Source organism: Oncorhynchus mykiss, chromosome 2 (genome assembly GCF_057628025.1).
Source record: "Oncorhynchus mykiss isolate SJ-2025 chromosome 2, ASM5762802v1, whole genome shotgun sequence".
Taxonomy (NCBI): domain Eukaryota; kingdom Metazoa; phylum Chordata; class Actinopteri; order Salmoniformes; family Salmonidae; genus Oncorhynchus; species Oncorhynchus mykiss.
Window position 1 is genome coordinate 13,163,362 of NC_143023.1, and position 15,390 is coordinate 13,178,751.

Sequence of the window (15,390 nt, forward strand, 5' to 3'; positions counted from 1 at the left end):
CGCCTTATGGATTGTTGTTGTTGTGGATGGCTGTTCCCAAATCTATACGTGTATTTGAACCCAATAAATGTTTGAATTCAAGAAGTTAAAGCTGCCTATCAATCATTGTTTTTGAAACCAGTGGACAGCCGGTGAAAAATGTGGTCTTGCAACATCTGCATAATGCGGATCCCAGTCTATGGAATAAAGGTGGGGCTTTTATTGCTCAATCTAATTCATGCTAATCCCAAAAAATTCCATAGGCCTAATGGACACATGCTCAACCTTGTACACTTTTAATAGACTTACAAGGGACAATCTGTAGTTGCTACATCCATTTTTAGACTTATAAATTGTATGTATATGTGCCTCATGAGCTTAATTCAACTGTCACACTTGTCATGACGTTGCCCTCTTTGGGTACAGCAAGCCCCATCCCCCTCTCCCTGCCTCCTACAACTCGGCTGCTGTGGTCAGAGAGGTCGTAAATTCCTGGAAGAGATTATCTCCTCATGGCCACAGTATAGTGACAGAGTGAATTTTCAGAACAAAGGAATTTCTTCCAACTCACAGAACTTGAGGTCTGAACAACATTTATGTTCCGGAGAAGGTATAAAAGATCGGTGAAGAATTCAGCTACGAACTGGTCCGTTTGGTACAAGTTTGTAAAACTCATGAGAGACGGTGCGGCCACATTACCATAACACTGTTAATATAATAGCCTCAGATATGAGGTTTACATCTAATTGTTGTATAAGATGAACGAGTGAGGATGATACTGTAAAATTGTGTAATGTGATTTTGGACTGTTTAATGAAGGAAACTCCAATTCCCTTTTGAGTTTTACTAAATCAGAGGACCGCCCATGAGCCCAGTTCGGGTCGGGCATCCTGGGACAGGCCCTTTTCTGCAACTCACGAATAAAACCCCAACTTTGAGAAGTTTTCAACAGACCATGTTTTCTGTCAATCACGAGAGGACAAAGGTTGCAGATGATTGCTGAATCTTTTAACCATACCACGTGGTTAAACTCTTAAGACTATCGATACCGACAGAATAAGAACAAGTCTTTGATATTAATTACTAGTCTGCAGCTAGGAATTCGGTATCATTGAACGTGAAGAACGACAACCGCCGAAACATGAATGAATGTCACTCTGAACCAACCACTCTAACCACGACAGAGAGAGACGGACAATCCTACAAAATAAACAAACTTTTCAACAGTGATCAAGACAACACACTGAGCGTAAATATATATATTGATTGCAATTGTTCCCGAATGAGTGAGCGTTCATGTGCAAAGGATTAGCATTTCAATTGTTATAATTATCACTCTGTAGTGACTTCTCAGCTGACCCCCACTCCCCTTTCGTCTAACAAGTCGCCATGCCGGTTTACACATTCCCCCTATCATTTCTTGTAAACATATTTACTTGTTTGTTTATGCACTTCTGTGATTGTTTAGTTAGTTAAGAAATAAATGATTTAAGACAATTGATGTATGACTCATAGTGAAGACTGGGTTCATGCAGATAGGCAACAATTTACGACGTTTGGAATGAGACTAACGTGAGGTAAAATAATTAATTAATTAATTTGAAGACTAATTGATCAGATATAAAATATCTGAAAAGTTATATTAGGAAATGATAACTTTGTAATCTGAATAATTTCCTTGGTGCCCCGACTTCCTAGTTAATTACAGTTACATGATTAATCAGTTGATCGTGTAATAATAATTACAGAGAATCTTTGATAAAAACAATAAGTCTTCAATTTAATGATAGTAAAGACACGACACTCTCCATGAGAACTCAAAATATGGCGCAGTGGTTAAGGGCACTGTACTGCAGCGCCAGCTGTGCCATCAGAGACTCTGGGTTCGCGCCCAGGCTCTGTCGTAAACCGGCTGCGACCGGGAGGTCTGTGGGGCGACGCACAATTGGCCTAGCGTCGTCCGGGTTAGGGAGGGCTTGGTCGGTAGGGATGTCCTTGTCTCATCACCAGCGACTCCTGTGGCGGGACGGGCGCAGTGCGTGCTAACCAAGGTTGCCAGGTACACAGTGTTTCCTCTGGCACATTGGTGCAGCTGGCTTCCTGGTTGGATGTGCGCTGTGTTAGAGAAGCAGTGTGGCTGGTTGGGTTGTGTATCAGAGGACGCATGACTTTCAACCTTCGTCTCTCCCGAGCCCGTACAGGAGTTGTAGCGATGAGACAAGATAGTAGCTACTACAACAATTGGATACCACGAAATTAGGGAGAAAAAGGGGGGGGGGGGGAAACTCTATAAGAATGTTTTACTCCATTGTTTGTAAACATTGTAAATGTAATCCAACACTGCCTCATATCATGGATGATCAGTCATTTTGATATCATGGATATCATCTTTGTCTATTAATCTGAGTGGTTACATTAGCTTTTTATCAAAACAGAGCAAAACAGCAACCGTTTTGTTATTGTTTCATCTGTGGATTTGCCATTTAAACATCTGCATATTATCAAGATATTAAAGTGTCACCAACAAAAAGGTAAACAATAGGCCTATAGCAAGTGCAGCATATGGCATTCATTTTTCCCATGTAAATTGCACTTTTCAGTAGTGCTCAAAGCATGTCATTCCATGAGCGAAGAATTCATCTTTCAACTCAAATCAATGAGCCCAATCAATCCTCCATGACAACAAAATCATAAACAACAGAGTAGAGCTGGCTAATAAGGCCTTCATTTTGGAGTCATGCTCAGATAAAACAATTTGGCTAATCTATACTTTCATATTTCCAAGTCCTATTCTTGAAGATCAAGGGGCATAACATTTATTGGAATGACTGGAATTCTGATAGACTTTTAATGTAAAAATAAAATTGAATCGTATATTTGTAGTAGAAAGTGATGGGTTAGAAGAAGCCCACAAAACCAACCCATAAAGTAAAATTTAACATCCATATATGGCCAGCTATGTAAACTTTAACATTGATTTATCCTGCAATAGATGTTGATCAATTGGTAACATACATTTTTGGCTTCTTCTAATGCCGCTTAAGGGAAAGTAACCAAAACGTAACGAAATGTAATCAGATTACATTACTGAGTTTGAGTAATCCAAAAGTTACATTACTGATTACAATTTTGTACAGGTAACAAGTAACTAACGCATTACATTATTTAGAACGTAACCTACCCATCCCTGCTCATGCATGTGTAACAGTGTTGCTTCCGTCACTCTCCTCACCCCAACCTGGGCTAGAAAATAGGGATCCTATGAACACATCAACAACTGCCTCAGACGAAGCATCGTTACCCATCGCTCCACAAAAGCCTTTACATTAGTACCTTGGACCACTGCAGAGCAAGGGAAACAACTACTTCAAGGTCTCAGAGAGTGTTGTCACCGATTGAAATGCCACTAGCGCGCACCACTAACTAGCTAGCTAGTTATTTCACACTGGTTACATATCAGTGCCTAAATTAGATCACATTTTTTAAATAGTTTGTGGCAATGTGGAGGTGGAGGAAAGGGTACTGTGACAATTTGTGTCATACAGTAAAATCAAGGTCAAACATGTAATGACTTCAGAGCACAGTTGGCCAAACATGAAGCATCTGGATGAAATGGATTTCTCTGGGTTGCTGCTCTGTAAATAGATAGCCAATCAGTTCCAGAGGCAGTGCATCGACAACATCTAAGGTCCCTGATTGCTTGTGTGTGTGTGTGTTCGTGCGCGTTTGTATTAATGTGTGCGTGTGTCTATGTGTGTTTGCACACGATTGCACATGCATGTGTGTGTGTGTGCATGTACCTCAGAAGTGTGGGCGATGACACTGGATTGATGGATTGACTGGATTGGCATACTCTTGACTGATAATATTTAATCATATTTTGAGTGAATTGGCAGTAGAGTTGTTTCCATGTTACTCTAAATTGAGTAAATTACAGTTTGTAGAGTTAAATATAAACACCGAATAGAGTAGAAATAACTCTCAAATCAAATCAAATTTTATTTGTCACATACACATGGTTAGCAGATGTTAATGCGAGTGTAGCGAAATGCTTGTGCTTCTAGTTCCAACAATGCAGTAATAACCAACAAGTAATCTAACTAACAATTCCAAAACTACTGTCTTATACACAGTGTAAGGGGATAAAGAATATGTACATAAGGATATATGAATAAGTGATGGTACAGAGCAGCATAGGCAGGATACAGTAGATGGTATCGAGTACAGTATATACATGAGGTATGTAAACAAAGTGGCATAGTTAAAGTGGCTAGTGATACATGTATTACATAAAGATGCAGTCGATGATATAGAGTACAGTATATACGTATGCATATGAGATGAATAATGTAGGGTAAGTAACATTATATAAGGTAGCATTGTTTAAAGTGGCTAGTGATACATGTATTACATAAGGATGCAGTCGATGATATAGAGTACAGTATATACGTATGCATATGAGATGAATAATGTAGGTTAAGTAACATTATATAAGGTAGCATTGTTTAAAGTGGCTAGTGGTATATTTACATCATTTTCCATCAATTCCCATTATTAAAGTGGCTGGAGTTGAGTTAGTGTCAGTGTCAGTGTGTTGGCAGCAGCCCCTCAATGTTAGTGGTGGCTGTTTAACAGTCTGATGGCCTTGAGATAGAAGCTGTTTTTCAGTCTCTCGGTCCCAGCTTTGATGCACCTGTACTGACCTCGCCTTCTGGATGATAGCGGGGTGAACAGGCAGTGGCTCGGGTGGTTGATGTCCTTGATGATCTTTATGGCCTTCCTGTAACATCTGGTGGTGTAGGTGTCCTGGAGGGCAGGTAGTTTGCCCCCGGTGATGCGTTGTGCAGACCTCACTACCCTCTGGAGAGCCTTACGGTTGTGGGCGGAGCAGTTGCCGTACCAGGCGGTGATACAGCCCGCCAGGATGCTCTCGATTGTGCATCTGTAGAAGTTTGTGAGTGCTTTTGGTGACAAACCGAATTTCTTCAGCCTCCTGAGGTTGAAGAGGCGCTGCTGCGCCTTCTTCACGATGCTGTCTGTGTGAGTGGACCAATTCAGTTTGTCTGTGATGTGTATGCCGAGGAACTTAAAACTTGCTACCCTCTCCACTACTGTTCCATCGATGTGGATAGGGGGGTGTTCCCTCTGCTGTTTCCTGAAGTCCACAATCATCTCCTTAGTTTTGTTGACGTTGAGTGTGAGGTTATTTTCCTGACACCACACTCCGAGGGCCCTCACCTCCTCCCTGTAGGCCGTCTCGTCGTTGTTGGTAATCAAGCCTACCACTGTTGTGTCGTCCGCAAACTTGATGATTGAGTTGGAGGCGTGCGTGGCCACGCAGTCGTGGGTGAACAGGGAGTACAGGAGAGGGCTCAGAACGCACCCTTGTGGGGCCCCAGTGTTGAGGATCAGCGGGGTGGAGATGTTGTTGCCTACCCTCACCACCTGGGGGCGGCCCGTCAGGAAGTCCAGTACCCAGTTGCACAGGGCGGGGTCGAGACCCAGGGTCTTGAGCTTGATGACGAGCTTGGAGGGTACGTGGAGGGTACGATGGCATCGTCTGTGGACCTATTTGGGCGGTAAGCAAATTGGAGTGGGTCTAGGGTGTCGGGTAGGGTGGAGGTGATATGGTCCTTGACTAGTCTCTCAAAGCACTTCATGATGACGGAAGTGAGTGCTACGGGGCGGTAGTCGTTTAGCTCAGTTACCTTAGCTTTCTTGGGAACAGGAACAATGGTGGCCCTCTTGAAGCATGTGGGAACAGCAGACTGGTATAGGGATTGATTGAATATGTCCGTAAACACACCGGCCAGCTGGTCTGCGCATGCTCTGAGGGCGCGGCTGGGGATGCCGTCTGGGCCTGCAGCCTTGCGAGGGTTAACACGTTTAAATGTCTTACTCACCTCGGCTGCAGTGAAGGAGAGTCCGCTCTAAAAATGTAACTCTGCAACAAGAGTTATTTTTACTCTATTTAGACTGGGACCAAATTATATATTTTGTAGAGTATAATTGTATTCAATTTACTCAGATAAATTTACTGTGTAGGAGAACCCTTTAAAGAACCCTTTTTGGTTCCATGAATAATCCTTTCCATAGAGGGTGCTACATGGAAAAAGGGTTCCACCTAAAAACCAAAAAGGTTTCTACATAGAACCAAAAAGGGTTCTCCTATGGGGATATCCGAAGAATCCCAGCATCATATGGTGCTAACACCCCAGCATCATAAGGTGCTAACACCCCAGCATCATAAGGTGCTAACATCCCAGCATCATAAGGTACTAACATCCCAGCATCATAAGGTGCTAACACCCCAGCATCATAAGGTGCTAACATCCCAGCATTATAAGGTGCTAACATCCCAGCATCATAAGGTGCTAACATCCCAGCATCATAAGGTGCTAACATCCCAGCATCATAAGGTACTAACATCCCAGCATCATAAGGTGCTAACATCCCAGCATCATAAGGTACTAACATCCCAGCATCATAAGGTGCTAACATCCCAGCATCATAAGGTGCTAACATCCCAGCATCATAAGGTGCTAACATCCCAGCATCATAAGGTGCTAACATCCCAGAATCATAAGGTACTAACATCCCAGCATCATAAGGTACTAACATCCCAGCATCATAAGGTACTAACACCCCAGCATCATAAGGTGTCATCCATTGACAAACTTCATTAGTGAACAAACATACTTTAACAGGGGAATGGTCTATTATGCAACTGTACAGCATGGTGATTAATGGTGGGTAGTATGATAAGCATGATCTGCAGTAGTCTGGAGTGTCTGTGAAATACTGTTACAGCATCCAGCTGGCAGGAGGCTCCACTACCAGTGAACACCATTTATCTACAACCAACACACCCATTTTGGGAACAAAGACTGTCACAGAATGTTTGAGAAAGTTATCCAAATGTTCTCAGAACATGATTTTGGCAAATGGACAAGAATTTCTTACAATTAATTTCAAGCACATGCACGTACGCACACATACCATTCTACTGTTTATTTTTGATCCGGTTTATCCACGGCAAAGAGATATATTTTCCATAATAATTTGAACCTAATTAATTTGTTCAATACACTCTTCAAACATGTTGAACATACAAGTTGCGCATGCTGTCTATAGCCTAACTATAATCAACAAGGCAGCTGTATTATCTTTGTAGCCCTAAATGTTTAACATTTCAGAGTAGACTATTCACTTGCTGAACTTAAATGAACGCAAACTGTGACGACAGGTAGGCCTCTCCAATGGACACTGTAGTGGCTTAACACTTAGTACTTATTTATATAATAAGAAAGACAAGCAACTGAACTGGAGCTTCACTTTTACTCAAACGCGTTAGTACCAGAATAACATAGAACAACACTGCGCATGACCAAGGGTGCTCCATCCTTAAAGGGGACATCAGTAATTAACAGAACATAACATTCCTTCTCTTATACAATCAGAGTTACTTTTACCAAACCACAACTGAAACATTTCCCAGAACTTGTAGTTATTCTGCATCTTTTAATTTGAACAGTTCGTGTTTGTTTGTTTGTTTATAAGTCTAGTCTGTCTGGTGGACAGTGCCTTCGTTCTGGGTAGCGCCTCGGATTGTCTGGAGGCTCTTGAACATCCTCAGTGTGTGCTTGTTCCATTATAGCTTCTGCTATAGCAGCACCTTCATCAACACGTTCCCTTCTTTCAGCCTGGGGTCTCTTTACTGCCCCACCATCCTCTACAGTTCCCTGTGTGTCACTCTCAGGATCTCTCTGTGCCTTTTCCCTCTCGATTGTTGTGCTGTTTTCCGTGGAATGCATTTGGTTAATGTGACGCTGCCACATTATGTCTGGGCTCACTTGAACCTGGTAAGTTCTGGGTCCCGTTTGTGTGTCTCGCACCATCACCTCCTGTCCTGTTTGGAGATGCCGCTCCCGGCCACCGGAGAGCACCTTGCTTGTTTGTTCAGCACTTCATTACGCCTGTTTGGCTTCATGATGTCCAGCTGTGTGCGGAGAGGCCTCCCGAACATCAGTGCGGCTGGGCTTTCATTTGTCGTGGCATGTGGGGTGTTTCGGTAGAAGGCCAGGAACTTGGCCAGTTTTGTTTGCAAAGTCCCTTCGTCTCGTTTTGCTGCACGGAGTCCTTGCTTTAGGGTTTGCACAAAGCGTTCTGTCAGCCCATTAGTGGCAGGGTGGTACGGAGCTGAGGTTGAGTGTTTGATTCCATTTACTGACATGAATCTTGTAAACTCGTCACTTACAAATGCTTGCGCGTCACTTACCAGCTGCAGTGGCAAACCGAAGCGTGCAAACGTTGTTCTGAGACACTATCGTCTGAGATGAGGTGGAGGAGTCAGTGCAAAACACCTCTGGCCATTTGGAATGGGCATCAACTATAACCAGAAACATGTGCTTTTCAAAGGGACCAGCGTAGTCCACATGAATTCTCTGCCATGGCTCTGCGGGCCATTCCCATGGGTGGACTGGGACAGGAGCAGGCATGTGGAGGGTTTCCAAACACCCGCTACAGTTCTTTGCCATATTTTCTATCTGTTGGTCCAGACCTGGACACCAGAAGTGGCTCCTTGCGAGCAGCTTCATTTTGACAATTCCAACATGACCTTCATGTAGTTGCTGCAAAACCTGATGTTGGCATTTCTGGGGTATCATGACTCTCATTCCCCACATCAAACATCCTTGGTACGTTGTAATTTTGTTTCTCCGCTGGAAATACGGAGTCAGCTCCTTTCTGCCAGTAGCTGGCCATCCTGACATGGTGTAAGTGTACACTTTTGACAAGGTCACATCTTTCCTTGTCTCCTGTTTGATAACTGTGCTTGTGACCGGTAGGGCCTCGAGCTGAGCGGTATGGAACATGTCCACTGCATCCACCCTCCTTTGTCTTTCTCTTGTACACGGCAGTCTGGATAATCCATCTGCATTTGTGTGGAGGGATGACGGCTTAAACTCAATGTCATACATATGACTGGCAAGGAACAGGGCATATCGCTGTAACCTGGCTGCTGTCATTGCCGGAATGCCTTTCTTTGGACTGAAAATAGAAAGCAACGGCTGGTGATCTGTAACCAGTGTGAAACGCTTGCCATATAGGTATGGGTGGAATTTCTTGACGCCCCACACTAGTGCCAGTGCTTCTTTGTCGATTTGTGAGTAGTTTTTCTATGCATCATTCAATGTTCGTGATGCGAATGCAACTGGCCTCTCTGACCCATCTTTCAGTGTGTGTGAAAGGACGGCCCCTAAGCCATAAGGGGACGACGCATCACAAGCCAACTTCACTGGCATTTCAGGGTCGTAATGCATCAGAACCTGTTCAGATGTTATGAGCCATTTTGCCTCCAGAAATGCATTTTCACACTGCTCTGTCCACCGCCATGTCCTATTATTTTCCAGGAGCTGATTTAGAGGCTGGAGTACTGCTGAAAGGTTTGGGAGGAATCTTCTGTAGTAATTGATCAGTCCCGTGAAAGATCTCACTTCTGTGATATTTTGTGGTCGTGGTGCCTGTACCACTGCCTTGATTTTGTCCTGTGTTTTGTGCAATCCATTGCAGTCAATTTCATGTCCACAGAAGACAATCTTGTCTTTGAAGAACTCACACTTCTGTAAGTTTGCCTGTAGACCATACTCTTTCAGTCTTTTCAGGACCTCTTCCAGGTTAGCCAGGTGCTCTTTGTCATTGCGTCCTGTTATGATCATGTCATCCAGGATACATTGGGTTCCTGGGATTCCTTGCAAAATGTGGTCAATAGTTCATTGCCAAATGGCTGGGGCCGATGCAATGCCAAAAACCAGGCGGTTATACCTGTATAGACCTTTGTGTGTGTTTATTGTCAGGTACTGTTTGGAACTCACTTCAACCGGTAGCTGCAGGTAAGCCTGTTTCAGATTGATTTTACTGAAGTGTTTCCCACCAGCTAGTGCAGCGAAGCTGTCATCCAGACGTGGCAGGGGGTATTGGTCCACATGCAACATTGAATTCACAGTTACCTTGAAGTCCCCACACATTCTAACAGACCCGTCTTTCTTCACAATAGGAACTATGGGTGTGGCCCATTCGCTTCTGTCCACTTTCGTCAGGATCCCTGTATCCTGCAAGCGATCGATTTCCGCTTCCACCTTTGGTCTCAGGGAGTATGGAACAGATCTGGCTTTGCAGAATTTGGGGGTTGCATCATCTCGCAGTACAAGTTTGGCTGTGAAGCCTTTTACTGTTCCCATCTAATCACTGAAAACTGTGTTGTATTTCTTCCACAAGTGTTCCAGTGTTTGGTCTGTGCCTTTCTCTTTGGACTGGAACGTGTGGAGCATTTTCAACTCACACCAGGTCAGATTTATTTTTGAAAGCCATTCCCTGCCAAATAATGGGGGGGCCAGTTCCAGGCACCACATACAGCTGTAACTGCTGTGTTTGCCCCCCATACCGCACTCTGACCTGCAATGCCCCCATTGGGCTCAATCTCTCTCCTGAGTAGGTCTTCAGCAACACATGTGTTCTTCAGCTTGATAGCCTTGAAGTGCTCATTGTAGACAGTAGTGGAAATTATAGACACTGCAGATCCTGTTTCCAGCTCCATTTTGAGGGGTTTGCCTTCGATATCTGGTGTCACCCATATCATGCTACTGCTGGGAGAAATCACTGTGTTTAACTCCATTGTACCAATGAATCGTTCATCTGAATCACTGCCACTGTTCTCTGCTAGTGCATTCACAGACCCTTTATTTTTTTCAGTTTTCCTGTTGTGACTGAATTTTGCTCTGCATGCTCTTTGAATGTGCCCCCTTCTACTGCATTTGTGACAAATTTCGTCTTTAAAACGGCAGTCCTCTGCTCTGTGACCATCTGTCACACCTGTTGCATTTTTCGGCCACACGGGGGCGCTATCGGCTGTTTGAAAACTTATGCAGAGAAGTTTGTGAAAGGCCAGTAATTATTTTACTTTGCAACTCAACTGCATCTTTAGTCGCGATTTCCATTGTCACAGCAATTTCAACAGCCTTTGCAAACGTGAGATCTGATTCTGTGAGCAAACGTTTCTGAATGTGTTCATGTTTCAGTCCACAAACAAATCTATCCCTTAATGTGTCATTTAGGTTCTCTCCAAACTGGCAATGTTCCGACAGTTTCTTCAACTCAGCTACATATGTACTAACACCCCCTCATTCTGATCTCTCTTGTGGAAACGAAAACTTTCAGCGATGAGGAGTGGTTTAGGTGATAGGTGATTTTGCAATATCTCCACAATCTCTGTGAATGTTTTATTGGAGGGCTTCAGAGGGGCAGTCAGATCTCTTAGCAAACTGTACGTTTTTGGGCCAATTAAACTCGAACAATGCTGGTACTCTCTTGTTATCAGCAATGAAGTACTGTTCCAGTCGTTCAATGTAACTTGCCCAGTTTTCTTGCGTGTCATCAAACACATGCTAGCCATTCTCTTTAACTCCGGCTCCACGGGTCTTTGATATGCCGCCTCGTTCTCGTCAGCTCTCCCCTCTTCTTCACTGCTTTCTAGCTGTTGTGCTACAGGGTCAAAATCTTCCTCTCTTCCTACGAGCTCCATCTGTATTCGTGATGCACACTGCAGGTAATCATCCTCGTCGCCATTGTAGTGGTTTAACACTTAGTACTTATTTATATAATAAGAAAGACTCTGAAGACAAGCAATTGAACTGGAGCTTCATATTCACTCAAACGAGTTAGTACCAGAATAACATAGAACAACACTGCGCATGACCAAGGGTGCTCCATCCTTAAAGGGGACATCAGTAATTAACAGAACATAACAGACACCATCAATAGAGGGATTTGTGATCAATTCACTTCAGCCACGATTATTTTACATTTACATTTTTTTACTTAACTTTGCACTTAAAATAACATCCTCAAAACCACCCATTGAATTCAAAAGTTTATCTATAAAAACCTACATTATGTTTCCAAGTATGTCCCTCAAAAGGATAATTAGGCATATACACTGAGACATTGTGAGCTAATTCGTTAAATCACAACATTTTTGTATTATTTAAATGTAGACTAGGTTTGCATGCACAACAAACAAAAAAAGCGTACGGAAAATGTATAAACTTACAATGTGGCTGAAGCACTATCTGGTGCGCGCAGGCAGGAATCCCATTCCCTTATAGAACCCAAAGCCCAATCTTGTTCTGCATAAATTGGTGCGGCAGGCCACTCCTCACACCCCGCCCCGAATCATCGAATGGTTAGGCAAAGAATAGCCTACAGTATTCATCCCGCTACTATTCGGTATAGTCTACACGACCTGTGCGTCATACACACCCCTACATCCCCCTGAATTAGTTCTACCTGGAAACTTGATGTTCGGAGCGAAGGGAAGGAATTCTAAGGAAATTCTGAAGCAGGTAGAAATGGTAAAGTGATGTAACAGGAGTGGTTATTTGTACCAGGAGACTAACACCATTACATATTGGTGTTATAACATTAGCCTTTACAATATAGGCCTAGTGTTGTTGGTCTTTATCGGTTATGTAAGGCTCTCTCAATTTGGATGAATTGGTGCCTCTGGGGAAATTCAAACGGCTGATTGAGGACCGTTTGTTTTCTACGATTGTGTTTTGCAAGAGGAGCCGGAATGTGCCTCCAAGTGCTATATGCTCTTCAACGTATAATGAGATTTACAAACCTCACAACTGTCACGACTCAGACCGAAGATGGCTCCCCTTCCCGACCGGCCTACTAGCTGCCACTGATTCTCTTCTACCCCTCCTTATGTGTTTATTGATTACGCCTGTTTTGAGTTTGTTGTAATTAGTTGGGCTTTATTAGTCAGCCGGCCCACCCGTTTCTTTGTGCGGGATTGATTATTGTAACCCTGGTGTTTGATACAGACGAACGTGTTGGTTTATGTTATCGGTCCCCGTGTCTGGGGCATTTTGTTTTGAGCACCCAGTGTTTAGTGGGGTGGCCGTGTTTCACCGTGTCTGGGGCATTTTGTTTTGAGCACCAAGTGTTTAGTGGGGTGGCCGTGGTTCACCGTGTGCGCATTAAAAGAGCACTATATTGAACTCTCTGTTTTCCCGCGCCTGACTTCACACTCACGACACCCAGTACCTTACAACAACCTTGCCAAACCTCACAACCTTGTCTTGCTTTTCTGTAACTTTCAGTGACAATTACTAACACCTTTGATCATTTTGCTGTTACCTTTCCAGACCTAGCAGGATAGGTGAAATATAACTGCACCTCTCTGCTCTAGGACACCCCACTCGAAAACACACCTTCAGTGAACTCCATCCCATTTCTGACACCAGTGCAGAAGAAGTTGGGGCTCCCGAGTGGTGCAGTAGTCTAAGGCACTGCATCTCAGTGCTTGAGGCATCACTACAAACACCCTGGTTCAAATCCAGGCTGTATTAAAACTGGCTGTGATTGGGAGTCCCATAGGGCAGCGCACAATTGGCTCAGCATCATCTGGGTTTGGCCGGTGTAGGCCGTCATTGTAAATAAGAATTTGTTCTTAACTGACTTGCTTAGTTAAATAAAAAAAAGTTGTGATGCCAAGAGGTCTGACTCTGAAACCTTTTTCACTCAGCAGACATTTATCCTCGGGCAACACCTGTCAAGGTTTAAACTCAGTCCAGTTACCATGCTAACCCCACACTGGCATATAGTAGTGGTTCCCAGCTCCGGTCCTCCAGTATCCCCAACAGTACACAGTTTTATTGTAGCCCCGGACAAGCACACTTCAACTTGTCAACTAATCATCAGGCCCTCAATGAGTTGAATCAGGTATGTTTGTCTGGGCTACAACACGTGTGCTGTGGGGGTACTCGAGGACTGGAGTTGGGAACTGCTGGGATACAACTAGTTACATTTATGGCCTCATTTAGCATGCTATAAAACTCACCACAGAACTGCAGCAAACACAACCCTTTTTACATAACTATTTTTTATATTCAATGAATTGCCTCCCACGCCACTCTGCCTCCTGAACAAAGAAATACATTCGTTTCCAGATCATTGCTTTTTGGTCTACACTCCCTGAATGTAATAGCTGAGTGAGTTAGGAATTGAGCTCAACCCTGCATCTTTTTTAATAAACATGACAGGACTTATTTCTCAACATAAAAAATGTACTACCAGTGTACTTGTATTTGGCAACTCATGTTTAGATGTCATAGATGTGACAGGATAATGGGCTGATGAATACTTTGCGGTGGGCTTTTCTTAGTTTGTTCAGACATGTGCGAGCATAGCCACGGGAAGTAGGAGTACTGAGGAGTTGGGAAATCAAATTTATCAACCCATGGAGGTCTGGATTTGGAGTCACACTCAAAATTAAAGTGGAAAACCACACTACAGGCTGATCCAACTTTGATGTAATGTCCTTAAAACAAGTCAAAATGAGGCTCAGTAGTGTGTGTGGCCTCCACGTGCCTGTATGACCTCCCTATAACGCCTGGGCATGCTCCTGATGAGGTGGCGGATAGTCTCCTGAGGGATCTCCTCCCAGACCTGGACTAAAGCATCCGTCAACTCCTGGACAGTCTGTGGTGCAACTGTTGGTGGATGGAGCGAGACATGATGTCCCAGATGTGCTCAATTGGATTCAGGTCTGGGGAACGGGCGGGCCAGTCCATAGCATCAATGCCTTCCTCTTGCAGGAACTGCTGACACACTCCACGCCACATGAGATCTAGCATTGTCTTGCATTAGGAGGAACCCAGGGCCAACCGCACCAGCATATGGTCTCACAAGGGGTCTGAGGATCTCATCTCGGTACCTAATGGCAGTCAGGCTACCTCTGGCGAGCACACGGAGGGCTGTGCGGCCCCCCACACCATGACTGACCCACCGCCAAACCGGTCATGCTGGAGGATGTTGCAGGCAGCAGAACGTTCTCCACGGCGTCTCCAGACTGTCACGTCTGTCAAATGTGCTCAGTGTGAACCTGCTTTCATCTGTGAAGAGCACAGGGCGCCAGTGGCGAATTTGCCAATCTTGGTGTTCTCTGGCAAATGTCAAACGTCCTGCACGGTGTTGGGTTGTAAGCACAACCCCCACCTGTGGACGTCGGGCACTCATACCACCCTCATGGAGTCTGTTTTTGACCGTTTGAGCAGACACATGCACATTTGTGGCCTGCTGGAGGTCATTTTGCAGGGCTCTGGCAGTGCTCCTCCTGCTCCTCCTTGCACAAAGGCAGAGGTAGCGGTCCTGCTGCTGGGTTGTTGCCCTCCTACGGCCTCCTCCACGTCTCCTGATGTACTGGCCTGTCTCCTGGTAGCGCCTCCATGCTCTGGACACTACGCTGACAGACACAGCAAACCTTCTTGCCTCAGCTCGCATTGATGTGCCATCCTGGATGAGCTGCACTACCTGAGCCACTTGTGTGGGTTGTAGACTCCGTCTCAT

At 44.4% G+C, this 15,390-nt stretch overlaps 1 protein-coding gene across 3 annotated transcripts in view; it reads right to left on the minus strand.

Moving 5' to 3' along the window:
* LOC110535427 (collagen alpha-6(VI) chain) overlaps positions 1–12,343 on the minus strand; it is a 33,775-nt gene extending 21,432 nt beyond the window's left edge. For 2 of the 3 annotated variants that reach the window (XR_016484300.1, XM_090189117.1), the window contains exon 1: positions 12,086–12,343. The gene's annotated coding sequence lies outside the window, so the exon portion shown is untranslated. The remainder of the gene's footprint in view (positions 1–12,085) is intronic. The other variant, XM_090189122.1, reaches the window with a different exon arrangement.
* Between the last annotated feature and the right edge of the window lie 3,047 nt (positions 12,344–15,390).